At 41.6% G+C, this 17,793-nt stretch overlaps 1 long non-coding RNA gene across 1 annotated transcript in view; it reads right to left on the bottom strand.

The window, feature by feature from the left end:
- Positions 1 to 418: 418 nt before the first annotated feature.
- Positions 419 to 17,793, bottom strand: part of LOC129658893 (uncharacterized) — a 28,567-nt gene continuing 11,192 nt past the window's right edge. Inside the window, exon 3 of the long non-coding RNA XR_008717562.1 lies at positions 419 to 696. This is a non-coding gene — a long non-coding RNA (uncharacterized LOC129658893). The remainder of the gene's footprint in view (positions 697 to 17,793) is intronic.

The raw sequence follows: 17,793 nt of genomic DNA, 5'->3' as shown, positions 1-17,793 counted from the left end.
TGCAGTTGGCAGTCTGGAGACCTAGGAGATCCAACGAACCCAGAAGCACTGAAGGCTGAAGGAGATGTCCCAGCTAAAAGACAGTCAAGCAGAAAGAATGAATTTTTTCTTATTCTGCTTTTTGTTCTATTCCAGCCTTCAACAGATTGGATGAGGCCCACTGACATTGGGGAGGGCAATCTGCTTTCATTCAGTGAATATGTTTAGGCCAATATCTGTGCACCCTATGGCCCAGTCAAGTTGACATTTAAAATTAACAATTCTACTGATCAAATCATGGTAGGATATTGTTGTCAAAGGTTGTCAGAGAGCTTGGAAGCTACCTTGATATCTAGTCTCAGAAGAGCTCTAATGAAAGACAACTCATGTAAAAAACTATAGCATCTATCATTTCTATAGTTTAGCATACTTACCTCCTGCTGTCCTCTGATTCCTTGGAAAATACTTTCTGCACTCTATCTGCTTCTGATGGGATATCAGTTATGCTTTAGTAATGGTCAGCCTCAGTACTCCATTCTCCTGGGCACACTGAGTATAAACAGAAGCCTATTTTGAGAACAGGACCAAGGAGAGTCTTGCCTGGGATAGACACACATGTATAGAGAAAAATGTTGCTTTCTTTCTACTGGCTCTCAAACCAGGATGGTGTGAAGCTGTGGTTGCAAGTAGCCATCTTCTCTGGTCACATGGAAGAAACTGTAACAAAAAGTAAAGAGACTCTCATGCAGAGATAAGAAGAGACAAACAGAAACATGACATGGAGGGGAAGACAAACTATTCTGTCTGTCGTCCCCTCTTCTTGCAAGAGGAGATTTGAAACTCTGGGTACACTTGGGCCTGAAGGCATCATTCCTGGACTTTTTTGTTAAGTGAGCTAATAATTTTTTTGTTTAAGTTCATTTGAATTGTGATCAAGAGAACCCTGATGAATATAAACTCTGCTTCTATGCTTCTATAAAAAATTCTTTATATTGATGCTGATACCCACATCCTGAGGATCGTCTGTCATTTAGTAGATTGCCCTTGTTGACCCAGCATACAGCTTTGGGTGGTGAGAACTGAGAGCCACAGGAGAGCATTATGATACTTGATCTTCCAGCAGAATTGGTCTTGGAGAACAGTGGAATGGCATTGCCACAGCCCAGTTACCCCCTCCCAATAATAAGTCAACAAGCAACAAGACCATAGGAAGGTTGCCTGTAACTAACACGATTTGAACTGCCGACATTTAAAGGCTGTAAGCCAATGGATAAACCATTCATACTTCAGGAGGAATGATACCGAATCATTTCATACAAGGTAGCAGTTTTAGGACACAAATACTAACTAGATTTCTAGTAAGACTCCTCGCTACAAGAGGTCTAAAAGAGCATCACAGTGCCCCTGCTAAGTGTGATGAAAGATAAAATGCAAAAGGTGATTAGAGGCAAACAAACTTGAAGGCACTGTTGAGATCCTTTATGAACTCAGACCTCCACCAACATCTGAGATATAAATCAACATCTGATTCCATAGCTATATGCTATTCCAGGGCTGAGACTACATGTTTTGTAAGCAAAGGTGTTACAATAGTTCTTTTGCTAATTAAAAGTATTTTGTTAAAAAGAGGTTTCAAAAGGCACAGGATGTCATCTGGGTCCCACGGATGGGTCACCGCCTCCTGCCTTCTGTCCCCCACCCCACATACCCTGCATCACAGCATAGCCTTTCATTAGAGCACACATTCCTCAGTGTCCCAATTATAACATCAGCCACACAGCACAGTGTTCTGCAAATGGTGGGCTGGTTGGATTGTGTTGTCAGCAATTTAATATAAGAAAATACATAGAAATGGCTGTATAATCTGGAGGAGGGAGTCACTCTCTTTTGTTATAGTATAAAAACTGAAAAAATATTCTCAAGATAGATATTAAAAAGGAAAACGAGGAACCTCACTTCTTGGAATGACCATCTTCCCATTACAGATTTTGCTCTCTTATCCTTTTCAAACTTATTCCATATCTTTGCCCAAAAGGTCCCTGTGTAGTCAGACTAAGGAAGTCAAAGCTTGTCCATCTTCTAGAGAATCCTAGTCAGTAAATATAATGACATAAAAGTCATCATTAAAAGTCAGATTTGGGTCAACATTTTTTTTTCCCCATGACTCATATATTTTCTCGGATGCTCCGGATCCACAGAATAACCCCAAATACTACATCTCTCAGTCATGGCGTATGAATGGTACTAGCACAATTAGCAATCATCAACCCACGCTCAATTCATTCATTACAGCTGAACTCCCTATACAGATAGATGTTACGCTGAACAATGGCTTCACATATTCCATCAGCTCTTCCACAGCACAGAGCTCTGGCAATTCACTCCCTCCAATGAGGTCCTCAGTGCAACACAGATAGTCTACCAGACTAGGACTCTGAAGGAATGCTTCCTCACGGATTCACTGTAAGTGATTTGAGAAGAGGTTCCTTCTGAAAATGGGAAGATACATCTCCAAAAGAATTCACTTCCCTTTCTGTAAACCTCAGGATTTTCATGTGGAAATAATCCATACAGATTTAATGTCCTCAGCATTTATTCATGTCTGTGGATTTCCTTCCAACACCCACACACATTTCCCACATCCTGCTTCTCTGGAAAAGCAGAATATTCTAGGTCTGCTCAGAGTGGAGCATAATGGAGTAATTGTTTCACGGTTTCCATCAGTTCAGTTCAGTTCAGTTGCTCAGTTGTGTCTGACTCTTTGTGACCCCATGAACTGCAGCATTCCAGGCCTCCCTGTCCATCATCAACTCCCGGAGTTTACTCAAACTCATGTCCATTGAGTCGGTGATGCCATCCAGCCATCTCATCCTCTGTCGTCCCCTTCTCCTCCTGCCCTCAATCTTTCCCAGCATCAGGGTCCTTTCCAATGAGTCAGCTCTTCGCATCAGGTGGCCAAAGTACTGGCATTTCAGTTTCAACATCAGTCCTTCCAATGAACACCCAGGACTGATCTCCTTTAGGATGGACTGGTTGGATTTCCTTGCAAGGGACTCTCAAGAGTCTTCTCCAACACCACAGTTCAAAAGCATCAATTCTTTGGTGTTCAGCTTTCTTTATAGTCCAACTCTCACATCCATATATGACTACTGGAAAAACCATAGCCTTGACTAGATGGACATTTGTTGGCAAAGTAATGTCTCTGTTTTTGAATATGCTATCTAGGTTGGTCATAACTTTCCTTCCAAGGAGCAAGTGTCTTTTAATTTCATGGCTGCAATCACCATCTGCAGTGATTTTGGAGCCCAAAAAAAATACAGTCAGTCACTGTTTCCCCATCTATTTGCCATGAAGTGATGGGACCAGATGCCATGATCTTAGTTTTCTGAATGTTGACCTTTAAGCCAACTTTTTCACTCTCCACTTTCACTTTCATCAAGAGGCTCTTTAGTTCTTCTTCACTTTCTGCCACTCAGGATGTACTCTGCATATAAATTAAATAAGCAGGGTGACAATATACAGCTTCAACGTACTCTTTTTCCTATTTGGAACCAGTCTGTTGTTCCATGTCCAATTCTAACTGTTGCTTCCTGACCTGCATACAGGTTTCTCAAGAGGCAGGTCAGGTGGTCCGGTATTCCCATCTCTTTCAGAATTGTCCACAGTTTATTGTGATCCACACAGTCAAAGGCTTTGGAATAGTCAATAAAGCAGAAATAGATGTTTTTTTCTGGAGCTCTCTTGCTTTTTCGAAGATCCAGCAGATGTTGGCAATTTGATCCCTGGTTCCTCTGCCTTTTCTAAAACCAGCTTGAATATCTGGAAGTTCATGGTTCACGTGTTGCTGAAGCCTGGTTTGGAGAATTTTGAGCATTACTTTACTAGCGTGTGAGATGAGTGCAATTGTGTGGTAGTTTGAGCATCTTTGGCATTGCCTTTCTTTGGGATTGGAATGAAAACTGACCTTTTCCAGTCCTTTGGCCACTGCTGAGTTTTCCAAATTTGCTGGCATATTGAGTGCAGCACTTTCACAGCATCGTCTTTCAGGATTTGAAATAGCTCAACTGGAATTCCATCACTTCCACTAGCTTTGTTCATAGTGATGCTTCCTAAGGCCAACTTGACTTCACATTCCAGGATGTCTGGCTCTAGGTCAGTGATCACACCATCGTGATTATCTGGGTTGTGAAGATCTTTATTGTACACTTCTTCTGTGTATTCTTGCCACCTCTTCTTAATATCTTCTGCTTCTGTTAGGTCCCTACCATTTCTGTCTTTTATTGAGCCCATCTTTGCATGAAATGTTCCCTTGGTATCTCTAATTTTCTTGAAGAGATCTCTAGTCTTTTTTCCTCTATGTCTTTGCATTCATCCCTGAGGAAGGCTTTCTTATCTCTCCTTGCTATTCTTTGGAACTCTGCATTTAAATGGGTATATCTTTCCTTTTCTCCTTTGCTTTTTGCTTTTCTTCTTTTCACAGCTATTTGTAAGGCCTCCTCAGACAGCCATTTTGCTTTTTTGCATTTCTTTTTCTTGGGGATGGTCTTGCTCCCTGTATCCTTACAATGTCATGAACCTCCATTTATAGTTCTTCAGGCACTCTGTCTATCAGATCTAGCCCCTTAAATCTATTTCTCACTTCCACTGTATAGTCATAAGGGATTTGATTTATGTCATAGCTGAATGGTCTAGTGGTTTTCTCCACTGTCTTCAATTTCAGTCTGAATTTGGCAATAAGGAGTTCATGATCTGAGCCACAGTCAGCTCCCGGTCTGGTTTTTGCTGACTGTATAGAGCTTCTCCATTTTTGGCTGCAAAAAATATAATCAATCTGATATCGGTGTCGACCATCTGATGGTGATATCCAGTTCCTATAGACTCTGCTTTCCAGTGGGCCCTCCAGCCCACTCTGCCCTTCCACCAAGTGGTGGCTTGCACTCTCTTGTAGTCCAATTGGACTCAGGTTCTTCCTCCCTTCCTCTCATATGGCTGGGTGCCTAGACCCTGACCCCTGCCACTTCTGTTTCCTCTTTCTCTTTTCTTATATGAATACCTTCCCATTGTTCCTTATGCTTTATGTCCTTTTTTTTTTTTTTAAATTTATTGTGTTTTTTGGCTGTGCTGGGGCATCGTTGCTGCATGGGCTTTTCTCCAGTTGCAGTGAGTGGGGACTGCTCCCTGTTGCAGTGTGTGGGCTTCTCAATGCCGTAGCTTCTCTTGTTGTGGAACATGGACTTTAGGGCACACAGGCTTCAGTAGTTGTGGCTCCCAGACCTTAGAGTATGGGGCTCAGCAGTTGTGGCACACAAGCTTAGTTGCTCCTCGGCATGTGGAATCTTCCAGAACCAGGAATCGAACCCATGACTCCTATATTGGCAGGCAGACTGTTTACCATTGAGCCACCAGGGAAGCCCCTGTTTTGATCATCTGCCAGTTCATCACACATGGTTGAATTCTAATCCTCTCCAGAGTTAAACTAATAAATGTGTTCTCTCTTTTACCACAGAAGATAAATTATTTTTGCCTTGACATCAAATGCCTTAAATAGCTACTTCAGAAACCCAAAGGGATAAAAGTAAGAACCTAAGCCAAGAAAACCCACCAAAACCACTCCCCACCAAAACAACCCAGAAACACTGTTACAAAGGGTCAAAATGTTGTCTCTCTCCTACTGAAACTTATTTTTCTATTTTCTCATATATTTGAATCTGATTTTTTCCCCTCAAGAGGTGGGTGAGCTTTCTACACTTTGAATTTACTTCTAAAGTATTAAAGTCAATATTACCAAACATTTTAAGGCTTGCTTTATAAACATTACTGAATTTAGTATACACATATGATTCAAAAGTACTTAAGTAGACCCCAGATAAATATTCATTTATTCAACAAAATATGCCCTTACACCAGAGGAAGGGATACTGACAAAAGGCCAGCAATTTTTGAATATTCTATGGGAAATGGATGCTATGGTGCAAGAAGGGATATGTATAAGACAGAAAGCTGGAATGGTATAAGTATGGAGTGGCATGGTCTAGATATAATGGTGGTGGAGGACAAGAGGAGAGGGATTTGAGAGTGGGTGTAAAATCAACAGCCTATGTTGATGGACAGGATCTTGGGTTTGGGCAGGATATAATTTCAAAAGTGTGAGGTGTCAAGGAACTGGAAGTTTCTGGATGTGTTAACTGGATGGTGAAAGTACTGTTCCTGAAATTAGGAAAGGGTGGAAGAGAGCATTTAGGGGAAGTAGGTTAGGAGTTTGGTTTTAGACAGGTTGAGTTTGAGATTCAGCCTCAATTCATCCCAAAGGAGATATCAGACAGGCAGTTGGATGGATGTACACGTCTGGAAGTCAGTTGAGTGGTCTGTGCTGGAAATACAAATGTGGAAGTTGCCACTGTGTGGTTGTTAAGACCATGAAAATAGATGTGGCCATCTGGAGTGGAGTTGTAGAATGACAAGAGTCCCTGGGAAAGTGCTTCTGGAAGGAGAAACTATCAAAAGGGATGAAGAAGCTAGGGCCACACAGCTAGAAGGCATTGGGGGAGATTGCAATAAAACAGATAATAAAACAGATGCTCTAAATATAAAAGCAATGCAAATATGGCTAATGATACTACAAAGTCACATAAAAGCTCTTTGTACTTATGGACATGGACTTAAAAGCTGTTTCTGTGCCTAGGTGATTGAAGTTACAGGAAACTGGAAGGGAGGTATGGAGAGCAGAGTGGTTGACATTATCCCAGTGCTTTAGAGACCTCACTGTATTTAACCCTCACAGTAACTCTAACGAATGAGGATGCTAACATTCAGGGAGGTAGACTAGAGGACTCACCCAAGTTCACACAGTGCTGGGAGGCAGCAAGAGCTAGAACTCAACACCCAAGGTTAGCGAGAACGGACTGAATTTTGTTGTCGATAATATTTTCCTTAAAAATGAATGATGAAAATACTCTTTTTAAAAGTGGCCTCAATAAATTTGCAAGTCACCTCCGAAATAATCAAAATAAAGAAATAACACATGATCATCTTCAGTTAAAGACATATTTTACTGATGTATGAACTATTTTGAAGGGCCGTTATAAAAACACCTGGGCTTCCCTGGTGGCTCAGAGGGTAAAGCGTCTGCCTGCAATGCAGGAGACCTGGGTTTGATCCCTGGGTCAGGAAGATCCCCTGGAGAAGGGAATGGCAACCCATTCCAGTACTCTTGCCTGGAAAATCCCATGGACAGAGAAGCCTGGTTGACAACAGTCCATGGGATCACTGAGTCAGACACGACTGAGCAACTTCACTTCACTATAAAAACACCTATACCCTTCCACGTGGTCGCCCTGCTTCCACTTTGCAGAGCCGTCACTTTGAACGCTTTCAGCTGTATGATTGCTCTTGGTTATGCTGTTGTATTTATTTTCATATTTCTAAATGATATGTGGGTGGATACAGCCCAGTTACAGATGCTCATTGCCCCTCTCTTCCTAACCAATACAATTATATCATGATTTTATAGAAAACCATGTTATATATCACCATAACTTAGTATTTACTGTTCATTAGAGACAGATGTAACATATTTATATTTTCTCTTCAGTTAATAACTGCCTCATTTAACTTGCATGCTTTTTAAGAAACCAATTCCTTTTTTAAGTCTTTATTGGATTTGTTACAGTATTGCTTCTGTCTTTACGTTTTGGTGTTTTGGCCCCAAGGCATGAGGGATCTTAGTTCCCAGACCAGGGATTAAACTTGCACCCCCCTGAATTGGAAGGCAAGCTGTCAACCACTGGACCATCAGGGAGGTGCCTTAATACACCCATGCTTAATTTCCCAGCCTAATTACCTCCTTGGTGTTGCTGTAAGCCAATGACTCGTTGTTTCAAAACACTGAAGCTTTTCAGCTAAGTCCTGTTCCCCAGCACTTTCATGCCTTGTTATGTTTTTATTCTCCTCTATTCACCTTCTGTCTCCTAGGTTTTCCTGGAGGGGTGCTCTTCTCTTAGGCTCTCACTGCATCCTCTTTCAAATGGAATCTATTATCAGAGGATGGAAAGCAATCTGATACCTGTCCAGAGTCATTGACACTTTGAGCACTGGTTCCCTCAGCTGTGAAATGTAAGACTTGTTTCCTGCAGCAGGCAGGTGAATAAAGGACAGAGGGATCCTATTTGCACCTTGAAATCAGTCTAAGAGGCCATCGTGTGTCACCGTGGGTGTTGGAGTGTTGCCTTGTCACTCTCATAAGCACTGGCATCTTGATTTAAGACAATAACTTAACTTTCCACAAGGACCTTCCCTCCAAAAGACGGGTACCAGAGTCATTCCTAGCTACCGAAATATTCAAGTGAAACTGACTTCAAAACCATCTGTAAACTCTATATATTATGAATCTTTTATTAAACCAAATCATTCCTTAAAATGTAATTTATGTTCAGTAAGTTGTTTTTCCTAGTTGTTTAAAGCACATTATTAAATATTTTATAAGCGACTGCTGTCACTATGTCAGAAATATAACATCAGGGGATTTTACATTCATCCTTAGGAAAATCATTACACAGTAAGTTTTGGAGCCAAGCAAACTGGTTTACAGTCACTATTCATTCATCTTTGAAAGGACCGTTGTGACTTTAGAAAAATCAAGCAATTTTAACTACGTAAACTGAAAAGATGTGTTTAGATTGGATTTCAATTGGATTGTTCAATCTAATTGTCAATCACTCTAATAGAGATCTAGGCCGGACTTTATAAGGGAGCACATTGTCTTGATCTAAAGACAGTGACAATCTCTGGCTAAGGATGGCACACAGGCCACAGAAGAGTAGGTGGATAAAGACTAAGTTGTCAGATCTCTTCTGATCAAATTCTACTGACAGAAATTCCCTGGCCTACCCGTAGGCTAGGTCAGTTACTCTCACACTGAGGTCCCAGCCCTGGCAGCATCAGAATCTCTTAAGAATTTGGTGGGAAAGTTCTGAGGCCCCACTGGAGACCTCCTAAGTCAGAAATTCTGTGAGCAGGGCCTGGAGCCTTCATTCTCAAATTTTAGTACATGGCATCATCTGGACACCCGTTGCAGGAATTGACCCTAATGCAATAGTTCCAAGGCGACACTGGAGCTGCTGGGTCTGGGGACCACACTTTTTGAACTGATGTCCTAGACAAACGAAATACCGTATAAATTAAATGGGTTACTAAATGCAAGATGACTCTCTTTGTCCCATGAGTTTGTCAGGGGAACTTATCTGATTTCCTTTGGATGTGTGCGCACTTAGGGAAGAAAAGGGGAGAGTCAATCCTGGAACACACACTTATATGACACCTACTCTGTGGCAAGCACGAGACAGACAAGGACCATATCCTGGAGTTCACACACCAGCAGGGGACAACGACTATATATATATATATATATATATATACACACATACAAACAATACAACAATACATTTCTTTTACTTTTCATTTTATATTGGAGTATGGCTGATTAACAATGTTGTGACAGTTTCAGGTGTACAGTACATGGACTCAGTCATACGTATACATGGATCCATTCTCCCCCAAACTCCCCTCCCATCCAGGCTGCCACTAACATTGAACAGGCTTCCCTGTGCTATACAGCAGGTCCTTGTTGGTTATCCAGTTAAAATACAGCAGTGTGTACATGGCCATCCCAAACTCCCTAACTATCCCTTCTCCCCATTCTTTCCCCCATGGCAACCATAAGTTTGTAAAACAATACATTTTAGTTATGGCTATTTTACAAGCTTCAGGGTGTCAAAATGAATAAGTGTTGTGCTAATGCGGTGTCTAAGAGGGGAGCCTGGCCATCTGGAGGAACAGACTTATAAGCATGACTGTGGTGAGGAGGAAGGAGAGGGTGGGAAGTGTGGAGAGAGCCACATGGAAACACACATCATCATATGTAGAACAGATAGCAAATGGGAATTTGCTGTATGACTCAGGGAACTCAAACAGTGGCTCAGTAGCAACCTAGAGGGGTGAGATGGGGAGGGAAGTGGGAGAGTAAACTATGACTGATTCCTGTTGGTGTTCGGTAGAAACCATCACATAATGTTTTATTGTACAGTTCCTTAGGATAGAATTGCCACATGGATCTCACGAGATAAAATCAAAGCATTAGCAGAACTCGACAAGACAAGACTTTACACATGGCCATCACCAGATGGTCAACACCAAAATCAGATTGATTATATTCTTTGCAGCCAAAGATGGAGAAGCTCTATACAGTCAACAAAAACAAGACCAGGAGCTGACTGTGGCTCAGATCATGAACTCCTTATTGCCAAATTCAGACTTAAACTGAAGAAAGTAGGGAAAACCACTGGACCATTCAGGTATGACCTAGATCAAATCCCTTATGATTATACAGTGGAAGTGACAAATAGATTTAAGGGACCAGATCTGATAGATAGAGTGCCTGATGAACTATGGACGGAGGTTTGTGACATTGTACAGGGGACAGGGATCAAGACCATCCCCATGGAAAAGAAATGCAAAAAAGCAAAATGGCTGTCTGAGGAGGCCTTACAAATAGCTGTGAAAGAAGAGAAGTGAAAAGCAAAGGAGAAAAGGAAAGATACAAGCATCTGAATGCAGAGTTCCAAAGAATAGCAAGAAGAGATAAGAAAGCCTTCCTCAGTGATCAATGCAAAGAAACAGAGGAAAACAACAGAATGGGAAAGACTAGAGATCTCTTCAAGAAAATTAGAGATACCAACGGAACATTTCATGCAATGATGGGCTCAATAAAGGACAGAAATGGTACAGACCTAACAGAAGCAGTAGATATTAAGAAGAGGTGGCAGGAATACACAGAAGAACTGTTCAAAAAAGATCTTCATGACCAAGATAATCACGATGGTGTGATCACTCATCTAGAGCCAGACATCCTGGAATGTGAAGTCAAGTGGGCCTTAGGAAGCATCACTACAAACAAAGCTACTGGAGGTGATGGAATTCCAGTTGACTTATTTCAAATCCTAAGAGATGATGCTGTGAAAGTGCTGCACTCAATATGCCAGCAAATTTGGAAAACTCAGCAGTGGCCACAGGACTGGAAAAGGTCCGTTTTCATTCCAATCTCCAAAAAAGGCAATGCCAAACAATGCTCAAACTACTTCACAATTGCACTCATCTCACACGCTAGTAAAGTAATGCTCAAAATTCTCCAAGCCAGGCGTCAGCAATACATGAACCATGAACTTCCTGATGTTCAAGCTGGATTTAGAAAAGGCAGAGGAACCAGAGACCAAATTGCCAACATCCGCTGGATCATCGAAAAAGCAAGAGAATTCCAGAAAAACATCTATTTCTGGTTTATTGACTATGCCAAAGCCTTTGACTGTGTGGATCACAATAAACTGTGGACAATTCTGAAAGAGATGGGAATACCAGACCACCTGACCTGCCTCTTGAGAAACCTATATGCAGGTCAGGAAGCAACAGTTAGAATTGGACATGGAACAACAGACTAGTTCCAAATGGGAAAAGGAGTAGGTCAAGGCTATATTGTCACCCTGTCTATTTAACTTATATGCAGAGTGCATCATGAGAAACGCTGAGCTGGAAGAAGCACAAGCTGGAATCAAGACTGCCAGGAGAAATATCAACAACCTCAGGTATGCAGATGACACCACCCTTATGGCAGAAAGTGAAGAGGAACTAAAAAGCCTCTTAATGAAAGTGAAAGTGGAGAGTGAAAAAGTTGGCTTAAAGCTCAACAGTCAGAAAACGAATATTATGGCATCTGATCCCATCACTTCATGGGAAATAGATGGGGAAACAGTGTCAGACTTTATTTTTTTGGGCTCCAAAATCACTACAGATGGTGACTGCAGCCATGAAATTAAAAGACGCTTACTTCTTGGAAGGAAAGTTATGACCAACCTAGATAGCATATTCAAAAACAGAGACATTACTTTGCCAACAAAGGTCCATCTAGTCAAGGCTATGGTTTTTCCAGTGGTCATGTATGGATATGAGAGTTGGATTGTGAAGAAAGCTGAGTGCTGAAGAATTGATGCTTTTGAACTGTGGTGTTGGAGAAGACTCTTGAGAGTCCCTTGGACTGCAAGGAGATCCAACCAGTCCATTCTGAAGGAGATCAGCCCTGGCATTTCTTTGGAAGGAATGATGCTAAAGCTGAAACTCCAGTACTTTGGCCACCTCATGCGAAGAGTTGACTCATTGGAAAAGACTCTGATGCTGGGAGGGATTGGGGGCAGGAGGAGAAGGGGATGACAGAGGATGAAATGGCTGGATGGCATCACTGATTCAATGGACATGAGTCTGAGTGAACTCCAGGAGTTGGTGATGGACAGGGAGGCCTGCTGCTGCTGCTGCTAAGTCGCTTCAGTTGTGTCCAACTCTGTGCAACCCCATGGACTGCAGCCCACCAGGCTCCTCTATCCATGGGATTCTCCAGGCAAGAGTACTGGAGTGGGGTGCCATTGCCTTCTCCGACAGGGAGGCCTGGTCTGCTGCAATTCATGGGTCACAAAGAGTCGGACAGGACTGAGCAACTGAACTGAACTGAACTCTTCCCTGGAGGCTCTAAGAGAATCTGCGTCCTCACCCTTCTCAGCTCCCAGAGGCTGTGCTCATCCTTGACTCACAGCTCCCTCCCTCTGGAGTCAACACCAACAACACTGTATCCTACGCGTGTGCCTTTCTTTAAGGTCTCATTGTCCTCTGACTCTCCTCTTTCTCCTCCTTCATCCACTCTTAAGGATCCTTCAGATTACACTGGGCCCACGTGGATAATCCAGGTTAATTAAGGTCAGTTGATCAGCAACTGTATTCTATCTGCACTTATACCCCTAAGTGCACACGAGTACACACACACACGCACACACGCACACACACACACACACACACACACACACACACACAAGTTCTGGAGGTTAAGAATGTTGTCCTTTAGTTGCTAAGTCATGTCAGACTCTTGCAGCTCCATGGACTGTAGCCCGCCAGGCTCCTCTGTCATTGAAATTCTCCAAGGCAAGAACACTGGAGTGGGTCGCCATTTCCTTCTCCAGGGGTCTTCCTGACCCAGGGATCTAACCCGCGTCTCCTGCATCATCAGGTAGATTCTTTACCAGGGAAGCCTGGAAGTGAGGATACTGTCATTTTGAATGAATGACATTTTGCTTACTACAGACGGCATGAACTTAGCAGAGGTAAAAGAACAGAAAGAACACTCTAAACACGTGTTGTTCCATAAACAACATATGCAGGTGGAGACCCAGGGCATGACAGGAGCATGGCATTTAAAAAGGTGAGCCAACTACAGTGGGATCTGAGTAAGAAAGTGAAGGAGAATATGGTGAAAGAGGAGGATGGCATTCAGGAGACAGGGTCGCCAGAAGACACACATTTGTAAACAAATAAATTATAATCGTAATTTTGACAGAGGAGATGAATGAAAACAAAAATAAGCCACAAATATATGCTGGGATCATATTAAAACGAACATCCTCCAAAACTTTTAAACAGGTAATGGGCAGACATACCCAACTCTCAAAGTGTCCATTTCACTTCCTAATAATGATTTATCTATTGCTGGGAATACTTACAGTTAGACTGAGGTTTCCAAGATTTCTGCCAGAAATATCAATAGAAGAAAGGTCACTATGCTTGAAAGCTACATGATAGATGAAGAGCTTTTAGTAGGAGAAAGGAAAGTTTCCATGTTATTTTTCTTACCCAGGCAAACTACTTTTTATCTATTTGATATGATAATAATTTTTAAAGGATAATTTATCATTATGAGCAAACATTACACAGAAATTGCAATGCAGAAATATTTCCTCTCTGGCATCTAAAATGTTCTGAAAGACACCCAGGAAGATCACTGGTACATAAGATAACTTGTCTAGTTTGCCCTTGGGAAGACTCTAGAAGGGACTACTATTTTGGGTTTAAATGCAGTTCTCTGAGCTAGTGCAGAGGTTCTCAGGCAGCCTGAAATTCCTGACATTACCTGAAAAGTTAATGTCCATGTAAGTCCATTTTCCAGGTCCATTGTTTTGAGAGAAGGAGATTGTGGCTTTAATCAAAGAATTCTCACTTTAAAAAGCATAAGCTTCTTCAGGCAGTAAAACTGTATGATAGTGAGCTAATTCCTAGGCAGATTGATAAGAAGTCTGCGGTCCCCCGAGGAGGAGAAAGGGGTCTGGGGCTCTAGAAGTGGAGATAGGGGTCTGGGGTTCTCAAGGAGGAAGAAAGGACAAAATCTTTTTTTTTTTTTTTTTCCCTCTACATTCCTTAGTCTTAGTCACATAAAACGTTTTTTCTTTAAACCCAAAACTGATGATTACACAACAAACAACTCAGTTTAAACTCTGTACTGCTGCTGCTGCTGCTAAGTCGCTTCAGTCGTGTCTGACTCTGTGCGACCCCATAGATGGCAGCCCACTAGGCTCCTCCGTCCCTGGGATTCTCCAGGCAAGAATACTGGAGTGGGTTGCCATTTCCTTCTCCAATGCATGAAAGTGAAAAGTGAAAGTGAAGTCACTCAGTCGTGCCCGACTCTTAGCGACCCCATGGACTGCAGCCTACTAGGCTCCTCCGTCCCTGGGATTTTCCAGGCAAGAGTACTGGAGTGGGGTGCCACTGTACTAGGTATTATATAATAACAATGTATCCTGCTTGAGGACAGTTTCTCCTTCCTGAAAACCTTCTGACTAATCCTGATGTCTTAAAATGTATATTATGGGAGTGGGTCTGGTAAAATTTTCACAAACTTGAGACTTTCTTTTCATTTATTGTAAAAATCAAAAACTATATGACTCCTTGGCTAACACTAGCGAGGGGGCACTCTCCGTTCCCCTTCTGATATCTGTGTCAGAAGCTTTCTCTGTCCCCTTTTATACTTTAATAAAACTCTGCTACACAAAAGCTCTTAAGTGATCAAGCCTGGTCCTTGGTCCAGAAGCTAAATCTTCTTCTTCGGAGATCACCAAACCGACATTGTACACCATAAGCATCGATAGTATAGTGGCGGATCCATGTCATCATACATGTGTCCAAGCCTACAGACTGTACAACACCAAGAATGAACTCTAATGTATGTTATAGACTTTGGGTGATAATGATGTGTTGCTGGAAGTTCAAAGAGGTACAAGCATGAAAGCAGGAACACCATCACAACTGAGAATCACCATACACATTTTGGTAAATATCTTTCAGATTCTTACATCTCTCTTTCTATCTCTATACACACTCACGTGTACACACACATACACAGAGGTGGTGGTCGTTCAGTTGCTCAGTCACGTCTGATTCTTTGAGACCCCACGGACTGCAGCATACCAGGCTTCCCTGTCCTTTACCATTTCCTGGAGCTTGCTCAAACTCATGTCCATTGAGTCTGTGATGCTATCCAACCATCTCATCCTCTGTTGCCCACTTCTCTTCCTGCCTTCAATCTTTTCCAGCATTGGGGTCTTTTCCAATGAGTTGGCTTTTCATATCACATGGCCAGAGTATTGGAGCTTCAGCTTTAGCATCAGTCCTTCCAATGAATATTCAGGGTTGATTTCCTTTAGGATGGACTGGTTTGATCTCTTTGCAGTCCAAGGGATTCTCAAGAGTCTTCTCCAGCACCGATTCGAAAGCATAAATTCTTTGGTGCTCAGCCTTCTTTATGGTCCAACTTTCACATCCATACAGGTTAAATGTATATATTTACATAAGAATAACTTTTCATAGAAAGAATACTCAAAATACGTTATAAATAAAATTTTATGATACTGGTATGATTTATATATGGTTGGTCTCACTAATGTTATTTTCTGTTGACTTTTTAAAAAAAATGATAAAATGAACATTATAGTGGCTACATCATTTTACAGTCATTTTCTCATTCGGAAAAAATGTCAGGATGTTATTTCTGCTTCAATGTATAAAATCACGGGGACTTCCTCGGTTGTCCAGTGGTTAAGACTCCTCTCTCCCAATGCAGGGGGACCAGGTTCGATCCCTAGTCAGGGAACTAGATCCCCTATGTCATAACTAAGAGCCCAAATAATGGAACTAAGACCTGGTGCAGTCAAATAAAAAAAAAATAGAAGTATAAAATCATTCATCAACATCATATATCAATAGCATGTTTCTGTCGGACATTTAACCACCAGACACTTGCATTAAATTTTTTTTTGATAATCTCATAGGTTTTATACCAGACCCTGTTCTTAATACATGATATTAATCTCAATAGTTAGTTTGAACATCATTGTTAACTTAAAAATGCCTTCTTTTGATAAGTGCCTCTATTCTAATCTTTATTGAAATATTTCTTTTATTAATTGAATTTCAAGGCTCATTTCAAATTATAGCAAGTTATATATTCTGACAACATATATTTTCCATTTATAACTTTAACCTTACATTTTAGCTAGTATAGACTAAATCATTCTAACAACTAGATCTCTAAACTTATAATGGCTCTCCAGTGAAGTGATTTTGGGACCTAGATGCTTGGATCCTGTGACTTTACTGTCAGAAAAAGACCCAAGCATCTGTGACATCCACCTTAGCATCATCTACCTCCAGCTGAGGTGGGAAGAGAGCATGGGGCAAGTACACTGGCCTTTCACGAATCTTGGCCCAGAAATCAGCATGCATTGCTTTCACTTATATTTCACTGACCACATTTAGTGGCAAATGTGATGGGGAAATTTAGTCCCTGATTGGGCTGTTACATTCCATGTACAACTGTATACTATAGAAAGGATGAATAAAATTTAGGAAAACAGATACAATTTCTTTAAATTTTTATTTATTTATTTACATTTCTAAATTTTTGGCCACAATGGGTCTTTGTTGCTTTGAGCGGATTTTCTCTAGTTGCAGCAAGCAGGGGTTGTTCTCTAGTTGCAGGGAGCAAGCTTCTTATTGAGCCTCATGGGATTCTCTACTGTGGAACATGTGCTCTAGGCACACACGCTTCAGTAGTTGTAGAGCACAGACTCAGCAGTTCCGGTTTGCACCCTCTAGGGCTCAAGGGCTTAGTAGCTGTGGAACACAGCATGTGGAATCTTCCCAGACCAGGAATCAAACTCGTGTGCCCTGCATTGGCAGGCAGACTCTTATCCACCGTGCCACCAGGGAAGTTCCATAGATACAATTTCTGATATAACTCACTTGAACTATTTTGGCAAGCAGAAGTTTCAAAGTTTTATGAAGTTAAATCAATCATTCTTTTTCTTTGCAAATTATTTTCAGATTCACTGCATGGGAGCATGGAGACTGAGCCGAAAGTGGTAACCTAGAACTTGCAACGGTTTTCTCTCTCACTGGGCTGGGGAGACAGTAATTGGAGTTCAGAGCCTTTCAGGGCAATCAGGACTTGAAAGATCGAGATCCCAGGAAAAAAGGGAACCTACAGAAGAGGAAGTCCACCCTTCTTTAGATATCCTGCCCTCAGTGCATTTACTGACCCCTTAACCAGTAAAAGCATGGTGAGAGGCTCTGAGAAACCACGCAGAAAACAGCTTCTTAAAGGCTAATCCTTTAAGCAAAGAACACAGTGATTAGATGGTTCCAGGAAGATGGAATTTTGAGCTCACCAGGGAGCAATGGCCCAGGTCCAGAAGGAATGAGAGCCTGAAGGGCCTATCGCTAGAAGTAACAGCAGATCTAAAACAGAGGAGCTTATCCAGTTATAACTGCCTACCAGAATAAAATTAAATTTCTTAAAATTAATATCTGGTAATTCCATGGAAAGCTCTCCATATCTATTTATGACTAGAGAGATAAACTGGTTACAGGGAACCAGGAATGATTCAATACTTTCCT

Source organism: Bubalus kerabau, chromosome 8, assembly GCF_029407905.1.
Source record: "Bubalus kerabau isolate K-KA32 ecotype Philippines breed swamp buffalo chromosome 8, PCC_UOA_SB_1v2, whole genome shotgun sequence".
In the NCBI taxonomy this organism is placed as follows: domain Eukaryota; kingdom Metazoa; phylum Chordata; class Mammalia; order Artiodactyla; family Bovidae; genus Bubalus; species Bubalus kerabau.
The sequence above is the reverse complement of the archived record's forward strand: the minus strand, read 5'-3'. Positions and strand labels throughout refer to the sequence as shown.